We start from the raw sequence: 17,431 nt of genomic DNA on the forward strand, positions 1-17,431 counted from the left end.
GTATCCAATCGAATTTTCTGGATCAGCAAGTATCCGATGGAATTTCCAGAACGAGCAAGTATCCAATCGAATTTTCTGGATCAGCAAGTATCCAATCGAATTTCCAGAACGAGCAAGTACCCAATCGAATTTCCAGGACAAGCAAGTATCCAATCGAATTTCCAGAACGAGCAAGTATCCAATCGAAATTCCAGAACCAGCAAGGATCCAAACCAGCAAGGAGCTAAACAATTTTCCAGGACAAACAAGCATCCCTTCAAATTTCTAGGAGGAAAAATGGAAAGATACTTTACTAACCCAGTTTAAAATTCAGGAAATGTCGAGGTCTCACCGAGATTTGAACTCAGATCGCTGGATTCAGAGTCCAGAGTGCTAACCATTACACCATGGGACCATAAAATCAAGAACCAAACGGGATCAAAAACAATTTCCAGAAGCAGGAAGGATGCAAACAAATTTCCTGGACTATCAAGTATCCAATCGAATATACAGAACGAGCAAGTATCCAATCGAATTTTCTGGATCAGCAAGTATCCAATCGAATTTCCAGAACGAGCAAGTATCCAATCGAATTTTCTGGATCAGCAAGTATCCGATCGAAATTCCAGAATGAGCAAGTATCCAATCGAATTTTCTGGATCAGCAAGTATCCAATCAAATTTCCAGAAAGAGCAAGTACTAAATCGAATTTCCAGGACAAGCAAGTATCCAATCGAATTTCCAGGACCAGCAAGGATCCAAACCAGCAAGGAGCTAAACAATTTTCCAGGACAAGCAAGCATCCCTTCAAATTTCTAGGAGGAAACATGGAAAGATACTTTACTAACCCAGATTAAAATTCATGAAATGTCGAAGTCTCACCGAGATTTGAACTCGGATCGCTGGATTTAGAGTCCAAAGTGCTAACCATTACACCATGGGACCGTAAAATGCAGAACCAACCGGGATCGAAAAAATTTGCAGAAACAGGAAAGATGCAAACAAATTTCCTGGATCAGCAAGTATCCAATCGAATTTGAACAACCAGCAAGGAGCTAAACAAATTTCCAGAAGCAGGAAGGATACAAACAAATTTCCTGGATGAGCAAGTATCCAATCGAATTTGAACAAACAGCAAAGATCTAAACAAATTTCCATGATTAAACACGGAAAGATACTTTACTAGCACAGATTGAAATTCAGGAAATGTTTAGGTCTCACCGAGATTCGAACTCGGATCGCTGGATTCAGAGTCCAGAGTGCTAACCATTACACCATGGGACCATAAAATCAAGAACCAAACGGGATCGAAAAAAATTTCCAGAAGCAGTAAGGATGCAAACAAATTTCCTGGACTATCAAGTATCCAATCGAATATACAGAACGAGCAAGTATCCAATCGAATTTTCTGGATCAGCAAGTATCCAATCGAATTTCCAGAACGAGCAAGTATCCAATCGCATTTTCTGGATCAGCAAGTATCCAATCGAATTTCCAGAACGAGCAAGTATCCAATCGAATTTCCAGGACCAGCAAGGATCCAAATCAGCAAGGAGCTAAACAATTTTCCAGGACAAGCAAACATCCCTTCAAATTTCTAGGAGGAAAAATGGAAAGATACTTTACTAACCCAGATTGAAATTCAGGAAATGTTGAGGTCTCACCGAGATTTGAACTCGGATCGCTGGATTCAGAGTCTAGAGTGCTAACCATGACACCATGGGACCATAAAATCAAGAACGAAAATCTAAAAAAATTTCCAGAAGCAGGAAGGATGCAAACAAATTTCCTGGACTATCAAGTATCCAATCGAATTTGAACAACCAGCAAGGAGCTAAACAAATTTCCAGAAGCAGGAAGGATACAAACAAATTTCCTGGATGAGCAAGTATCCAATCGAATTTGAACAAACAGCAAAGATCTAAACAAATTTCCATGATTAAACATGGAAAGATACTTTACTAACCCAAAATGAAATTCAGGAAATGTTGAAGTCTCACCGAGATTTGAACTCGGATCGCTGGATTCAGAGTCCAGAGTGCTAACCATTACACCATGAGACCATAAAATCAAGAACCAAACGGGATCGAAAAAAATTTCCAGAAGCAGGAAGGATGCAAAAATATTTCCTGGATCATCAAGTATCCAATCGAATATAGAAAAACGAGCAAGTATCCAATCGAATTTTCTGGATCAGCAAGTATCCAATCGAATTTCCAGAACGAGCAAGTATCCAATCGAATTTTCTGGATCAGCAAGTATCCATTCGAATTTCCAGAACGAGCAAGTATCCAATCGAATTTCCAGGACCAGCAAGGATCCAAACCAGCAAGGAGCTAAACAATTTTCCAGGACAAACAAGCATCCCTTCAAATTTCTAGGAGGAAAAATGGAAATATACTTTACTAACCCAGTTTAAAATTCAGGAAATGTCGAGGTCTCACCGAGATTTGAACTCGGATCGCTGGATTCAGAGTCCAGAGTGCTAACCATTACACCATGGGACCATAAAATCCAGAACCAAACGGGATCGAAAAAAATTTCCAGAAGCAGGAAGGATGCAAACAAATTTCCTGGATCATCAAGTATACAATCGAATATACAGAACGAGCAAGTATCCAATCGAATTTTCTGGATCAGCAAGTATCCAATCGAATTTCCAGAACGAGCAAGTATCCAATCGAATTTCCAGGACCAGCAAGGATCCAAACCAGTAAGGAGCTAAACAATTTTCCAGGACAAGCAAGCATCCCTTCAAATTTCTAGGAGGAAACATGGAAAGATACTTTACTAACCCAGATTAAAATTCATGAAATGTCGAGGTCTCACCGAGATTTGAACTCGGATCGCTGGATTCAGAGTCCAGAGTGCTAACCATTACACCATGGGACCATAAAATCCAGAACCAAACGGGATCGAAAAAAATTTCCAGAAGCAGGAAGGACGCAAACAAATTTCCTGGATCATCAAGTATCCAATCGAATATACAGAACGAGCAAGTATCCAATCGAATTTCCAGAACGAGCAAGTACCCAATCGAATTTCCAGGACAAGCAAGTATCCAATCGAATTTCCAGGACCAGCAAGGATCCAAACCAGCAAGGAGCTAAACAATTTTCCAGGACAAGCAAGCATCCCTTCAAATTTCTAGGAGGAAACATGGAAAGATACTTTACTAACCCAGATTAAAATTCATGAAATGTCCAGGTCTCACCGAGATTTGAACTCGGATCGCTGGATTCAGAGTCCAGATTGCTAACCATTACATTATGGGACCGTAAAATGTAGAACCAACCGGGATCGAAAAAATTTTCAGAAACAGGAAAGATGCAAACAAATTTCCTGGATCAGCCAGTATCCAATCGAATTTGAACAACCAGCAAGGAGCTAAACAAATTTCCAGAAGCAGGAAGGATACAAACAAATTTCCTGGATGAGCAAGTATCCAATCGAATTTGAACAAACAGCAAAGATCTAAACAAATTTCCATGATTAAACATGGAAAGATACTTTACTAACCCAGAATGAAATTCAGGAAATGTTGAGGTCTCACCGAGATTTGAACTCGGATCGCTGGATTCAGAGTCCAGAGTGCTAACCATTACACCATGGGACCATAAAATCAAGAACCAAACGGGATCGAAAAAAATTTCCAGAAGCAGGAAGGATGCAAACAAATTTCCTGGACTATCAAGTATCCAATCGAATATACAGAACGAGCAAGTATCCAATCGAATTTTCTGGATCAGCAAGTATCCAATCAAATTTCCAGAACGAGCAAGTATCCAATCGAATTTTCTGGATCAGCAAGTATCCAATCGAATTTCCAGAACGAGCAAGTATCCAATCGAATTTCCAGGACCAGCAAGGATCCAAACCAGCAAGGAGCTAAACAATTTTCCAGGACAAACAAGCATCCCTTCAAATTTCTAGGAGGAAAAATGGAAATATACTTTACTAACCCAGTTTAAAATTCAGGAAATGTCGAGGTCTCACCGAGATTTGAACACGGATCGCTGGATTCAGAGTCCAGAGTGCTAACCATTACACCATGGGACCATAAAATCCAGAACCAAACGGGATCGAAAAAAATTTCCAGAAGCAGGAAGGATGCAAACAAATTTCCTGGATCATCAAGTATCCAATCGAATATAGAAAAACGAGCAAGTATCCAATCGAATTTTCTGGATCAGCAAGTATCCAATCGAATTTCCAGAACGAGCAAGTATCCAATCGAATTTTCTGGATCAGCAAGTATCCGATCGAATTTCCAGAATGAGCAAGTATCCAATCGAGTTTTCTGTATCAGCAAGTATCCAATCAAATTTCCAGAAAGAGCAAGTACCCAATCAAATTTCCAGGACAAGCAAGTATCCAATCGAATTTCCAGGACCAGCAAGGATCCAAACCAGCAAGGAGCTAAACAATTTTCCAGGAAAAAGATGCAAACAAATTTCCTGGATCAGCAAGTATCCAATCGAATTTGAACAACCAGCAAGGAGCTAAACAAATTTCCAGAAGCAGGAAGGATACAAACAAATTTCCTGGATGAGCAAGTATCCAATCGAATTTGAACAAACAGCAAAGATCTAAACAAATTTCCATGATTAAACATGGAAAGATACTTTACTAACCCAGAATGAAATTCAGGAAATGTTGAGGTCTCACCGAGATTTGAACTCGGATCGCTGGATTCAGAGTCCAGAGTGCTAACCATTACACCATGGGACCATTAAATCAAGAACCAAACGGGATCGAAAAAAATTTCCAGAAGCAGGAAGGATGCAAACAAATTTCCTGGACTATCAAGTATCCAATCGAATATACAGAACGAGCAAGTATCTAATCAAATTTTCTGGATCAGCAAGTATCCAATCAAATTTCCAGAACGAGCAAGTATCCAATCGAATTTTCTGGATCAGCAAGTATCCAATCAAATTTCCAGAACGAGCAAGTATCCAATCGAATTTCCAGGACCAGCAAGGATCCAAACCAGCAAGGAGCTAAACAATTTTCCAGGACAAACAAGCATCCCTTCAAATTTCTAGGAGGAAAAATGGAAATATACTTTACTAACCCAGTTTAAAATTCAGGAAGTGTCGAGGTCTCACCGAGATTTGAACTCGGATCGCTGGATTCAGAGTCCAGAGTGCTAACCATTACACCATGGGACCATAAAATCCAGAACCAAACGGGATCGAAAAAAATTTCCAGAAGCAAGATGGATGCAAACAAATTTCCTGGATCATCAAGTATCCAATCGAATATAGAAAAACGAGCAAGTATCCAATCGAATTTTCTGGATCAGCAAGTATCCAATCGAATTTCCAGAACGAGCAAGTATCCAATTTAATTTTCTGGATCAGCAAGTATCCGATCGAATTTCCAGAATGAGCAAGTATCCAATCGAATATTCTGGATCAGCAAGTATCCAATCAAATTTCCAGAAAGAGCAAGTACCCAATCGAATTTCCAGGACAAGCAAGTATCCAATCGAATTTCCAGGACCAGCAAGGATCCAAACAATTTTCCAGGACAAGCAAGCATCCCTTCAAATTTCTAGGAGGAAACATGGAAAGATACTTTACTAACCCAGATTAAAATTCATGAAATGTCGAGGTCTCACCGAGATTTGAACTCGGATCGCTGGGTTCAGAGTCTAGAGTGCTAACCAGGACACCATGGGACCATAAAATCAAGAACCAAACGGGATCGAAAAAAATTTCCAGAAGCAGGAAGGATGCAAACAAATTTCCTGGACTATCAAGTATCCAATCGAATATACAGAACGAGCAAGTATCCAATCGAGTTTTCTGTATCAGCAAGTATCCAATCAAATTTCCAGAAAGAGCAAGTACCCAATCGAATTTCCAGGACAAGCAAGTATCCAATCGAATTTCCAGGACCAGCAAGGATCCAAACCAGCAAGGAGCTAAACAATTTTCCAGGACAAGCAAGCATCCCTTCAAATTTCTAGGAGGAAACATGGAAAGATACTTTACTAACCCAGATTAAAATTCATGAAATGTCGAGGTCTCACCGAGATTTGAACTCGGATCGCTGGATTCAGAGTCCAGAGTGCTAACCATTACACCATGGGACCGTAAAATGCAGAACCAACCGGGATCGAAAAAATTTCCAGAAACAGGAAAGATGCAAACAAATTTCCTGGATCAGCAAGTATCCAATCGAATTTGAACAACCAGCAAGGAGCTAAACAAATTTCCAGAAGCAGGAAGGATACAAACAAATTTCCTGGATGAGCAAGTATCCAATCGAATTTGAACAAACAGCAAAGATCTAAACCCATTTCCATGATTAAACATGGAAAGATACTTTACTAGCACAGATTGAAATTCAGGAAATGTTTAGGTCTCACCGAGATTCGAACTCGGATCGCTGGATTCAGAGTCCAGAGTGCTAACCATTACACCATGGGACCATAAAATCAAGAACCAAACGGGATCGAAAAAAATTTCCAGAAGCAGGAAGGATGCAAACAAATTTCCTGGACTATCAAGTATCCAATCGAATATACAGAACGAGCAAGTATCCAATCGAATTTTCTGGATCAGCGAGTATCCAATCGAATTTCCAGAACGAGCAAGTATCCAATCGAATTTTCTGGATCAGCAAGTATCCAATCGAATTTCCAGAACGAGCAAGTATCCAATCGAATTTCCAGGACCAGCAAGGATCCAAACCAGCAAGGAGCTAAACAATTTTCCAGGACAAGCAAACATCCCTTCAAATTTCTAGGAGGAAAAATGGAAAGATACTTTACTAACCCAGATTGAAATTCAGGAAATGTTGAGGTCTCACCGAGATTTGAACTCTGATCGCTGGATTCAGAGTCTAGAGTGCTAACCATGACACCATGGGACCATAAAATCAAGAACCAAACGGGATCGAAAAAAATTTCCAGAAGCAGGAAGGATGCAAACAAATTTCCTGGACTATCAAGTATCCAATCGAATTTGAACAACCAGCAAGGAGCTAAACAAATTTCCAGAAGCAGGAAGGATACAAACAAATTTCCTGGATGAGCAAGTATCCAATCGAATTTGAACAAACAGCAAAGATCTAAACAAATTTCCATGATTAAACATGGAAAGATACTTTACTAACCCAGAATGAAATTCAGGAAATGTTGAGGTCTCACCGAGATTTGAACTCGGATCGCTGGATTCAGAGTCGAGAGTGCTAACCATTACACCATGGGACCATAAAATCAAGAACCAAACGGGATCGAAAAAAATTTCCAGAAGCAGGAAGGATGCAAACAAATTTCCTGGATCATCAAGTATCCAATCGAATTTTCTGGATCAGCAAGTATCCAATCGAATTTCCAGAACGAGCAAGTATCCAATCGAATTTTCTGGATCAGCAAGTATCCGATCGAATTTCCAGAATGAGCAAGTATCCAATCGAATATTCTGGATAAGCAAGTATCCAATCAAATTTCCAGAAAGAGCAAGTACCCAATCGAATTTCCAGGACAAGCAAGTATCCAATCGAATTTCCAGGACCAGCAAGGATCCAAACCAGCAAGGAGCTAAACAATTTTCCAGGACAAGCAAGCATCCCTTCAAATTTCTAGGAGGAAACATGGAAAGATACTTTACTAACCCAGATTAAAATTCATGAAATGTCGAGGTCTCACCGAGATTTGAACTCGGATCGCTGGATTCAGAGTCCAGAGTGCTAACCATTACACCATGGGACCGTAAAATGCAGAACCAACCGGGATCGAAAAAATTTCCAGAAACAGGAAAGATGCAAACAAATTTCCTGGATCAGCAAGTATCCAATCGAATTTGAACAACCAGCAAGGAGCTAAACAAATTTCCAGAAGCAGGAAGGATACAAACAAATTTCCTGGATGAGCAAGTATCCAATCGAATTTGAACAAACAGCAAAGATCTAAACAAATTTCCATGATTAAACATGGAAAGATACTTTACTAACACAGATTGAAATTCAGGAAATGTTTAGGTCTCACCGAGATTCGAACTCGGATTGCTGGATTCAGAGTCCAGAGTGCTAACCATTACACCATGGGACCATAAAATCAAGAACCAAACGGGATGGAAAAAAAATTCCAGAAGCAGGAAGGATGCAAACAAATTTCCTGGACTATCAAGTATCCAATCGAATATACAGAACGAGCAAGTATCCAATCGAATTTTCTGGATCAGCAAGTATCCAATCGAATTTCCAGAACGAGCAAGTATCCAATCGAATTTTCTGGATCAGCAAGTATCCAATCGAATTTCCAGAACGAGCAAGTATCCAATCGAATTTCCAGGACCAGCAAGGATCCAAACCAGCAAGGAGCTAAACAATTTTCCAGGACAAGCAAACATCCCTTCAAATTTCTAGGAGGAAAAATGGAAAGATACTTTACTAAACCAGATTGAAATTCAGGAAATGTTGAGGTCTCACCGAGATTTGAACTCGGATCGCTGGGTTCAGAGTCTAAAGTGCTAACCAGGACACCATGGGACCATAAAATCAAGAACCAAACGGGATCGAAAAAAATTTCCAGAAGCAGGAAGGATGCAAACAAATTTCCTGGACTATCAAGTATCCAATCGAATTTGAACAACCAGCAAGGAGCTAAACAAATTTCCAAAGCAGGAAGGATACAAACAATTTTCCTGGATGAGCAAGTATCCAATCGAATTTGAACAAACAGCAAAGATCTAAACAAATTTCCATGATTAAACATGGAAAGATACTTTACTAACCCAGAATTAAATTCAGGAAATGTTGAGGTCTCACCGAGATTTGAACTCGGATCGCTGGATTCAAAGTCCAGAGTGCTAACCATTACACCATGGGACCATAAAATCAAGAACCAAACGGGATCGAAAAAAATTTCCAGAAGCAGGAAGGATGCAAACAAATTTCCTGGACTATCAAGTATCCAATCGAATATACAGAACGAGCAAGTATCCAATCGAATTTTCTGGATCAGCAAGTATCCAATCAAATTTCCAGAACGAGCAAGTATCCAATCGAATTTTCTGGATCAGCAAGTATCCAATCGAATTTCCAGAACGAGCAAGTATCCAATCGAATTTTCTTGATCAGCAAGTATCCAATCGAATTTCCAGAATGATTAAGTATCCAATCGAATTTTCTGGATCAGCAAGTATCCAATCGAATTTCCAGAACGAGCAAGTACCCAATCGAATTTCCAGGACAAGCAAGTATCCAATCGAATTTCCAGAACGAGCAAGTATCCAATCGAATTTCCAGGACCAGCAAGGATCCAAACCAGCAAGGAGCTAAACAATTTTCCAGTACAAGCAAACATCCCTTCAAATTTCTAGGAGGAAAAATGGAAAGATACTTTACTAACCCAGATTAAAATTCAGGAAATGTCGAGGTCTCATTGAGATTTGAACTCAGATCGCTGGATTCAGAGCCCAGAGTGCTAACCACTACACCATGGGACCATAAAATCCAGAACCAAACGGGATCGAAAAAAATTTCCAGAAGCAGGAATGATGCAAACAAATTTCCTGGATCATCAAGTAACCAATCGAATATACAGAACGAGCAAGTATCCAATCGAATTTTCTGGATCAGCAAGTATCCAATCGAATTTCCAGAACGAGCAAGTATCCAATCGAATTTTCTGGATCAGCAAGTATCCAATTGAATTTTCTGGATCAGCAAGTATCCAATCAAATTTCCAGAACGAGCAAGTATCCAATCGAATTTTCAGGATTAGCAAGTTTCCAATCAAATTTCCAGAACGAGCAAGTATCCAATCGAATTTTCTGGATCAGCAAGTATCCGATCGAATTTCCAGAACGAGCAAGTATCCAATCAAATTTTCTGGATCAGCAAGTATCCAATCGAATTTCCAGAACGCGCAAGTACCCAATCGAATTTCCAGGATCAGCAAGTATCCAATCGAATATACAGAACGAGCAAGTATCCAATCGAATTTTCAGAACGAGCAAGTATCCAATCGAATTTTCTGGATCAGCAAGTATCCAATCGAATTTTCTGGATCAGCAAGTATCCAATCGAATTTCCAGAACGAGCAAGTATCCAATCAAATTTTCAGGATCAGCAAGTATCCAATCGAATTTCCAGAACGAGCAAGTATCCAATCAAATTTCCAGAACGAGCAAGTATCCAACCGAATTTTCTGGATCAGCAAGTATCCGATGGAATTTCCAGAACGAGCAAGTATCCAATCGAATTTTCTGGATCAGCAAGTATCCAATCGAATTTCCAGAACGAGCAAGTACCCAATAGAATTTCCAGGACAAGCAAGTATCCAATCGAATTTCCAGAACGAGCAAGTATCCAATCGAATTTCCAGAACCAGCAAGGATCCAAACCAGCAAGGAGCTAAACAATTTTCCAGGACAAACAAGCATCCCTTCAAATTTCTAGGAGGAAAAATGGAAAGATACTTTACTAACCCAGTTTAAAATTCAGGAAATGTCGAGGTCTCACCGAGATTTGAACTCGGATCGCTGGATTCAGAGTCCAGAGTGCTAACCATTACACCATGGGACCATAAAATCAAGAACCAAACGGGATCAAAAAAAATTTCCAGAAGCAGGAAGGATGCAAACAAATTTCCTGGACTATCAAGTATCCAATCGAATATACAGAACGAGCAAGTATCCAATCGAATTTTCTGGATCAGCAAGTATCCAATCGAATTTCCAGAACGAGCAAGTATCCAATCGAATTTTCTGGATCAGCAAGTATCCGATCGAAATTCCAGAATGAGCAAGTATCCAATCGAATTTTCTGGATCAGCAAGTATCCAATCAAATTTCCAGAAAGAGCAAGTACCCAATCGAATTTCCAGGACAAGCAAGTATCCAATCGAATTTCCAGGACCAGCAAGGATCCAAACCAGCAAGGAGCTAAACAATTTTCCAGGACAAGCAAGCATCCCTTCAAATTTCTAGGAGGAAACATGGAAAGATACTTTACTAACCCAGATTAAAATTCATGAAATGTCGAGGTCTCACCGAGATTTGAACTCGGATCGCTGGATTCAGAGTCCAGAGTGCTAACCATTACTCCATGGGACCGTAAAATGCAGAACCAACCGGGATCGAAAAAATTTCCAGAAACAGGAAAGATGCAAACAAATTTCCTGGATCAGCAAGTATCCAATCGAATTTGAACAACCAGCAAGGAGCTAAACAAATTTCCAGAAGCAGGAAGGATACAAACAAATTTCCTGGATGATCAAGTATCCAATCGAATTTGAACAAACAGCAAAGATCTAAACAAATTTCCATGATTAAACATGGAAAGATACTTTTCTAGCACAGATTGAAATTCAGGAAATGTTTAGGTCTCACTGAGATTCGAACTCGGATCACTGGATTCAGAGTCCAGAGTGCTAACCATTACACCATGGGACCATAAAATCAAGAACTAAACGGGATCGAAAAAAATTTCCAGAAGCAGGAAGGATGCAAACAAATTTCCTGGACTATCAAGTATCCAATCGAATATACAGAACGAGCAAGTATCCAATCGAATTTTCTGGATCAGCAAGTATCCAATCGAATTTCCAGAACGAGCAAGTATCCAATCGAATTTTCTGGATCAGCAAGTATCCAATCGAATTTCCAGAACGAGCAAGTATCCAATCGAATTTCCAGGACCAGCAAGGATCCAAACCAGCAAGGAGCTAAACAATTTTCCAGGACAAGCAAACATCCCTTCAAATTTCTAGGAGGAAAAATGGAAAGATACTTTACTAACCCAGATTGAAATTCAGGAAATGTTGAGGTCTCACCGAGATTTGAACTCGGATCGCTGGATTCAGAGTCTAGAGTGCTAAAAATGACACCATGGGACCATAAAATCAAGAACCAAACGGGATCGAAAAAAATTTCCAGAAGCAGGAAGGATGCAAACAAATTTCCTGGACTATCAAGTATCCAATCGAATTTGAACAACCAGCAAGGAGCTAAACAAATTTCCAGAAGCAGGAAGGATACAAACAAATTTCCTGGATGAGCAAGTATCCAATCGAATTTGAACAAACAGCAAAGATCTAAACAAATTTCCATGATTAAACATGGAAAGATACTTTACTAACCCAGAATGAAATTCAGGAAATGTTGAGGTCTCACCGAGATTTGAACTCGGATCGCTGGATTCAGAGTCCAGAGTGCTAACCATTACACCATGGGACCATAAAATCAAGAACCAAACGGGATCGAAAAAAATTTCCAGAAGCAGGAAGGATGCAAACAAATTTCCTGGATCATCAAGTATCCAATCGAATATAGAAAAACGAGCAAGTATCCAATCGAATTTTCTGGATCAGCAAGTATCCAATCGAATTTCCAGAACGAGCAAGTATCCAATCGAATTTTCTGGATCAGCAAGTATCCAATCGAATTTCCAGAACGAGCAAGTATCCAATCGAATTTCCAGGACCAGCAAGGATCCAAACCAGCAAGGAGCTAAACAATTTTCCAGGACAAACAAGCATCCCTTCAAATTTCTAGGAGGAAAAATGGAAATATACTTTACTAACCCAGTTTAAAATTCATGAAATGTCGAGGTCTCACCGAGATTTGAACTCGGATCGCTGGATTCAGAGTCCAGAGTGCTAACCATTACACCATGGGACCATAAAATCCAGAACCAAACGGGATCGAAAAAAATTTCCAGAAGCAGGAAGGATGCAAACAAATTTCCTGGATCATCAAGTATCCAATCGAATTTCCAGAACGAGTAAGTATCCAATCGAATTTTCTGGATCAGCAAGTATCCAATCGAATTTCCAGAACGAGCAAGTATCCAATCGAATTTCCAGGACCAGCAAGGATCCAAACCAGCAAGGAGCTAAACAATTTTCCAGGACAAGCAAGCATCCCTTCAAATTTCTAGGAGGAAACATGGAAAGATACTTTACTAACCCAGATTAAAATTCATGAAATGTCGAGGTCTCACCGAGATTTGAACTCGGATCGCTGGATTCAGAGTCCAGAGTGCTAACCATTACACCATGGGACCGTAAAATGCAGAACCAACCGGGATCGAAAAAATTTCCAGAAACAGGAAAGATGCAAAAAAATTTCCTGGATCAGCAAGTATCCAATCGAATTTGAACAACCAGCAAGGAGCTAAACAAATTTCCAGAAGCAGGAAGGATACAAACAAATTTCCTGGATGAGCAAGTATCCAATCGAATTTGAACAAACAGCAAAGATCTAAACAAATTTCCATGATTAAACATGGAAAGATACTTTACTAACCCAGAATGAAATTCAGGAAATGTTGAGGTCTCACCGAGATTTGAACTCGGATCGCTGGATTCAGAGTCCAGAGTGCTAACCATTACACCATGGGACCATAAAATCAAGAACCAAACGGGATTGAAAAAAATTTCCAGAAGCAGGAAGGATGCAAACAAATTTCCTGGACTATCAAGTATCCAATCGAATATACAGAACGAGCAAGTATCCAATCGAATTTTCTGGATCAGCAAGTATCCAATCAAATTTCCAGAACGAGCAAGTATCCAATCGAATTTTCTGGATCAGCAAGTATCCAATCGAATTTCCAGAACGAGAAAGTATCCAATCGAATTTCCAGGACCAGCAAGGATCCAAACCAGCAAGGAGCTAAACAATTTTCCAGGACAAACAAGCATCCCTTCAAATTTCTAGGAGGAAAATAGGAAATATACTTTACTAACCCAGTTTAAAATTCAGGAAATGTCGAGGTCTCACCGAGATTTGAACTTGGATCGCTGGATTCAGACTCCAGAGTGCTAACCATTACACCATGGGACCATAAAATCCAGAACCAAACGGGATCGAAAAAAATTTTCAGAAGCAGGAAGGATGCAAACAAATTTCCTGGATCATCAAGTATCCAATCGAATATAGAAAAACGAGCAAGTATCCAATCGAATTTTCTGGATCAGCAAGTATCCAATCGAATTTCCAGAACGAGCAAGTATCCAATCGAATTTTCTGAATCAGCAAGTATCCAATCAAATTTCCAGAAAGAGCAAGTACCCAATCGAATTTCCAGGACAAGCAAGTATCCAATCGAATTTCCAGGACCAGCAAGGATCCAAACCAGCAAGAAGCTAAACAATTTTCCAGGACAAGCAAGCATCCCTTCAAATTTCTAGGAGGAAACATGGAAAGATACTTTACTAACCCAGATTAAAATTCATGAAATGTCGAGGTCTCACCGAGATTTGAACTCGGATCGCTGGATTCAGAGCCCAGAGTGCTAACCATTACACCATGGGACCGTAAAATGCAGAACCAACCGGGATCGAAAAAATTTCCAGAAACAGGAAAGATGCAAACAAATTTCCTGGATCATCAAGTATCCAATCGAATATAGAAAAACGAGCAAGTATCCAATCGAATTTTCTGGATCAGCAAGTATCCAATCGAATTTCCAGAACGAGCAAGTATCCAATCGAATTTTCTGGATCAGCAAGTATCCAATCGAATTTCCAGAACGAGCAAGTATCCAATCGAATTTCCAGGACCAGCAAGGATCCAAACCAGCAAGGAGCTAAACAATTTTCCAGGACAAACAAGCATCCCTTCAAATTTCTAGGAGGAAAAATGGAAATATACTTTACTAACCCAGTTTAAAATTCATGAAATGTCGAGGTCTCACCGAGATTTGAACTCGGATCGCTGGATTCAGAGTCCAGAGTGCTAACCATTACACCATGGGACCATAAAATCCAGAACCAGACGGGATCGAAAAAAATTTCCAGAAGCAGGAAGGATGCAAACAAATTTCCTGGATCATCAAGTATCCAATCGAATATAGAAAAACGAGCAAGTATCCAATCGAATTTTCTGGATCAGCAAGTATCCAATCGAATTTCCAGAACGAGCAAGTATCCAATCGAATTTTCTGGATCAGCAAGTATCCGATCGAATTTCCAGAATGAGCAAGTATCCAATCGAATTTTCTGGATCAGCAAGTATCCAATCAAATTTCCAGAAAGAGCAAGTACCCAATCGAATTTCCAGGACAAGCAAGTATCCAATCGAATTTCCAGGACCAGCAAGGTTCCAAACCAGCAAGGAGCTAAACAATTTTCCAGGACAAGCAAGCATCCCTTCAAATTTCTAGGAGGAAACATGGAAAGATACTTCACTAACCCAGATTAAAATTCATGAAATGTCGAGGTCTCACCGAGATTTGAACTCGGATCGCTGGATTCAGAGTCCAGAGTGCTAACCATTACACCATGGGACCGTAAAATGCAGAACCAACCGGGATCGAAAAAATTTCCAGAAACAGGAAAGATGCAAACAAATTTCCTGGATCAGCAAGTATCCAATCGAATTTGAACAACCAGCAAGGAGCTAAACAAATTTCCAGAAGCAGGAAGGATACAAACAAATTTCCTGGATGAGCAAGTATCCAATCGAATTTGAACAAACAGCAAAGATCTAAACAAATTTCCATGATTAAACATGGAAAGATACTTTACTAACCCAGAATGAAATTCAGGAAATTTTGAGGTCTCACCGAGATTTGAACTCGGATCGCTGGATTCAGAGTCCAGAGTGCTAACCATTACACCATGGGACCATAAAATCAAGAACCAAACGGGATCGAAAAAAATTTCCAGAAGCAGGAAGGATGCAAACAAATTTCCTGGACTATCAAGTATCCAATCGAATATACAGAACGAGCAAGTATCCAATCGAATTTTCTGGATCAGCAAGTATCCAATCAAATTTCCAGAACGAGCAAGTATCCAATCGAATTTTCTGGATCAGCAAGTATCCAATCGAATTTCCAGAACGAGCAAGTATCCAATCGAATTTCCAGGACCAGCAAGGATCCAAACCAGCAAGGAGCTAAAAAATTTTCCAGGACAAACAAGCATCCCTTCAAATTTCTAGGAGGAAAAATGGAAATATACTTTACTAACCCAGTTTAAAATTCAGGAAATGTCGAGGTCTCACCGAGATTTGAACTCAGATCGCTGGATTCAGAGTCCAGAGTGCTAACCATTACACCATGGGACCATAAAATCCAGAACCAAACGGGATCGAAAAAAATTTCCAGAAGCAGGAAGGATGCAAACAAATTTCCTGGATCATCAAGTATCCAATCGAATATAGAAAAACGAGCAAGTATCCAATAGAATTTTCTGGATCAGCAAGTATCCAATCGAATTTCCAGAACGAGCAAGTATCCAATCGAATTTCCAGGACCAGCAAGGATCCAAACCAGCAAGGAGCTAAACAATTTTCCAGGACAAACAAGCATCCCTTCAAATTTCTAGGAGGAAAAATGGAAATATACTTTACTAACCCAGTTTAAAATTCAGGAAATGTCGAGGTCTCACCGAGATTTGAACTCGGATCGCTGGATTCAGAGTCCAGAGTGCTAACCATTACACCATGGGACCATAAAATCCAGAACCAAACGGGATCGAAAAAAATTTCCAGAAGCAGGAAGGATGCAAACAAATTTCCTGGATCATCAAGTATCCAATCGAATTTCCTGAACGAGCAAGTATCCAATCGAATTTTCTGGATGAGCAAGTATCCAATCGAATTTCCAGAACGAGCAAGTATCCAATCGAATTTCCAGGACCAGCAAGGATCCAAACCAGCAAGGAGCTAAACAATTTTCCAGGACAAGCAAACATCCCTTCAAATTTCTAGGAGGAAAAATGGAAAGATACTTTACTAACCCAGATTGAAATTCAGGAAATGTTGAGGTCTCACCGAGATTTGAACTCTGATCGCTGGATTCAGAGTCTAGAGTGCTAACCATGACACCATGGGACCATAAAATCAAGAACCAAACGGGATCGAAAAAAATTTCCAGAAGCAGGAAGGATGCAAACAAATTTCCTGGACTATCAAGTATCCAATCGAATTTGAACAACCAGCAAGGAGCTAAACAAATTTCCAGAAGCAGGAAGGATACAAACAAATTTCCTGGATGAGCAAGTATCCAATCGAATTTGAACAAACAGCAAAGATCTAAACAAATTTCCATGATTAAACATGGAAAGATACTTTACTAACCCAGAATGAAATTCAGGAAATGTTGAGGTCTCACCGAGATTTGAACTCGGATCGCTGGATTCAGAGTCCAGAGTGCTAACCATTACACCATGGGACCATAAAATCAAGAACCAAACGGGATCGAAAAAAATTTCCAGAAGCAGGAAGGATGCAAACAAATTTCCTGGATCATCAAGTATCCAATCGAATTTTCTGGATCAGCAAGTATCCAATCGAATTTCCAGAACGAGCAAGTATCCAATCGAATTTTCTGGATCAGCAAGTATCCGATCGAATTTCCAGAATGAGCAAGTATCCAATTGAATATTCTGGATAAGCAAGTATCCAATCAAATTTCCAGAAAGAGCAAGTACCCAATCGAATTTCCAGGACAAGCAAGTATCCAATCGAATTTCCAGGAC

The 17,431-nt window shown here is 39.8% G+C and overlaps 28 non-coding genes across 28 annotated transcripts; all 28 read right to left on the reverse strand.

The window, feature by feature from the left end:
• Positions 1-322: 322 nt before the first annotated feature.
• Positions 323-394, reverse strand: trnaq-cug (transfer RNA glutamine (anticodon CUG)). The gene has a single exon. It is a non-coding gene; the product is annotated as a tRNA-Gln (tRNA).
• Positions 395-1,191: 797 nt separating this feature from the next.
• On the reverse strand, positions 1,192-1,263 carry trnaq-cug (transfer RNA glutamine (anticodon CUG)). The gene has a single exon. It is a non-coding gene; the product is annotated as a tRNA-Gln (tRNA).
• Positions 1,264-1,970: 707 nt separating this feature from the next.
• Positions 1,971-2,042, reverse strand: trnaq-cug (transfer RNA glutamine (anticodon CUG)). The gene has a single exon. It is a non-coding gene; the product is annotated as a tRNA-Gln (tRNA).
• A 372-nt stretch (positions 2,043-2,414) lies between these two features.
• On the reverse strand, positions 2,415-2,486 carry trnaq-cug (transfer RNA glutamine (anticodon CUG)). The gene has a single exon. It is a non-coding gene; the product is annotated as a tRNA-Gln (tRNA).
• Positions 2,487-2,799: 313 nt separating this feature from the next.
• On the reverse strand, positions 2,800-2,871 carry trnaq-cug (transfer RNA glutamine (anticodon CUG)). The gene has a single exon. It is a non-coding gene; the product is annotated as a tRNA-Gln (tRNA).
• A 652-nt stretch (positions 2,872-3,523) lies between these two features.
• On the reverse strand, positions 3,524-3,595 carry trnaq-cug (transfer RNA glutamine (anticodon CUG)). Its single transcript has one exon. It is a non-coding gene; the product is annotated as a tRNA-Gln (tRNA).
• A 371-nt stretch (positions 3,596-3,966) lies between these two features.
• Positions 3,967-4,038, reverse strand: trnaq-cug (transfer RNA glutamine (anticodon CUG)). The gene has a single exon. It is a non-coding gene; the product is annotated as a tRNA-Gln (tRNA).
• Positions 4,039-4,638: 600 nt separating this feature from the next.
• Positions 4,639-4,710, reverse strand: trnaq-cug (transfer RNA glutamine (anticodon CUG)). Its single transcript has one exon. It is a non-coding gene; the product is annotated as a tRNA-Gln (tRNA).
• Positions 4,711-5,081: 371 nt separating this feature from the next.
• On the reverse strand, positions 5,082-5,153 carry trnaq-cug (transfer RNA glutamine (anticodon CUG)). Its single transcript has one exon. It is a non-coding gene; the product is annotated as a tRNA-Gln (tRNA).
• An 857-nt stretch (positions 5,154-6,010) lies between these two features.
• On the reverse strand, positions 6,011-6,082 carry trnaq-cug (transfer RNA glutamine (anticodon CUG)). Its single transcript has one exon. It is a non-coding gene; the product is annotated as a tRNA-Gln (tRNA).
• A 267-nt stretch (positions 6,083-6,349) lies between these two features.
• Positions 6,350-6,421, reverse strand: trnaq-cug (transfer RNA glutamine (anticodon CUG)). Its single transcript has one exon. It is a non-coding gene; the product is annotated as a tRNA-Gln (tRNA).
• A 711-nt stretch (positions 6,422-7,132) lies between these two features.
• Positions 7,133-7,204, reverse strand: trnaq-cug (transfer RNA glutamine (anticodon CUG)). Its single transcript has one exon. It is a non-coding gene; the product is annotated as a tRNA-Gln (tRNA).
• A 429-nt stretch (positions 7,205-7,633) lies between these two features.
• On the reverse strand, positions 7,634-7,705 carry trnaq-cug (transfer RNA glutamine (anticodon CUG)). The gene has a single exon. It is a non-coding gene; the product is annotated as a tRNA-Gln (tRNA).
• Positions 7,706-7,972: 267 nt separating this feature from the next.
• Positions 7,973-8,044, reverse strand: trnaq-cug (transfer RNA glutamine (anticodon CUG)). The gene has a single exon. It is a non-coding gene; the product is annotated as a tRNA-Gln (tRNA).
• Positions 8,045-8,754: 710 nt separating this feature from the next.
• On the reverse strand, positions 8,755-8,826 carry trnaq-uug (transfer RNA glutamine (anticodon UUG)). The gene has a single exon. It is a non-coding gene; the product is annotated as a tRNA-Gln (tRNA).
• Positions 8,827-10,452: 1,626 nt separating this feature from the next.
• On the reverse strand, positions 10,453-10,524 carry trnaq-cug (transfer RNA glutamine (anticodon CUG)). The gene has a single exon. It is a non-coding gene; the product is annotated as a tRNA-Gln (tRNA).
• Positions 10,525-11,321: 797 nt separating this feature from the next.
• trnaq-cug (transfer RNA glutamine (anticodon CUG)) lies at positions 11,322-11,393 on the reverse strand. The gene has a single exon. It is a non-coding gene; the product is annotated as a tRNA-Gln (tRNA).
• Positions 11,394-12,104: 711 nt separating this feature from the next.
• Positions 12,105-12,176, reverse strand: trnaq-cug (transfer RNA glutamine (anticodon CUG)). The gene has a single exon. It is a non-coding gene; the product is annotated as a tRNA-Gln (tRNA).
• Positions 12,177-12,548: 372 nt separating this feature from the next.
• On the reverse strand, positions 12,549-12,620 carry trnaq-cug (transfer RNA glutamine (anticodon CUG)). The gene has a single exon. It is a non-coding gene; the product is annotated as a tRNA-Gln (tRNA).
• Positions 12,621-12,933: 313 nt separating this feature from the next.
• On the reverse strand, positions 12,934-13,005 carry trnaq-cug (transfer RNA glutamine (anticodon CUG)). Its single transcript has one exon. It is a non-coding gene; the product is annotated as a tRNA-Gln (tRNA).
• A 267-nt stretch (positions 13,006-13,272) lies between these two features.
• On the reverse strand, positions 13,273-13,344 carry trnaq-cug (transfer RNA glutamine (anticodon CUG)). Its single transcript has one exon. It is a non-coding gene; the product is annotated as a tRNA-Gln (tRNA).
• An 844-nt stretch (positions 13,345-14,188) lies between these two features.
• Positions 14,189-14,260, reverse strand: trnaq-cug (transfer RNA glutamine (anticodon CUG)). The gene has a single exon. It is a non-coding gene; the product is annotated as a tRNA-Gln (tRNA).
• A 371-nt stretch (positions 14,261-14,631) lies between these two features.
• Positions 14,632-14,703, reverse strand: trnaq-cug (transfer RNA glutamine (anticodon CUG)). The gene has a single exon. It is a non-coding gene; the product is annotated as a tRNA-Gln (tRNA).
• Positions 14,704-15,162: 459 nt separating this feature from the next.
• On the reverse strand, positions 15,163-15,234 carry trnaq-cug (transfer RNA glutamine (anticodon CUG)). The gene has a single exon. It is a non-coding gene; the product is annotated as a tRNA-Gln (tRNA).
• A 267-nt stretch (positions 15,235-15,501) lies between these two features.
• On the reverse strand, positions 15,502-15,573 carry trnaq-cug (transfer RNA glutamine (anticodon CUG)). Its single transcript has one exon. It is a non-coding gene; the product is annotated as a tRNA-Gln (tRNA).
• Positions 15,574-15,944: 371 nt separating this feature from the next.
• Positions 15,945-16,016, reverse strand: trnaq-cug (transfer RNA glutamine (anticodon CUG)). The gene has a single exon. It is a non-coding gene; the product is annotated as a tRNA-Gln (tRNA).
• A 314-nt stretch (positions 16,017-16,330) lies between these two features.
• Positions 16,331-16,402, reverse strand: trnaq-cug (transfer RNA glutamine (anticodon CUG)). Its single transcript has one exon. It is a non-coding gene; the product is annotated as a tRNA-Gln (tRNA).
• Positions 16,403-17,055: 653 nt separating this feature from the next.
• On the reverse strand, positions 17,056-17,127 carry trnaq-cug (transfer RNA glutamine (anticodon CUG)). Its single transcript has one exon. It is a non-coding gene; the product is annotated as a tRNA-Gln (tRNA).
• Positions 17,128-17,431: the final 304 nt, after the last annotated feature.

The sequence above is a fragment of the Cololabis saira genome, chromosome 7 (assembly GCF_033807715.1).
Source record: "Cololabis saira isolate AMF1-May2022 chromosome 7, fColSai1.1, whole genome shotgun sequence".
Lineage (NCBI taxonomy): Eukaryota > Metazoa > Chordata > Actinopteri > Beloniformes > Belonidae > Cololabis > Cololabis saira.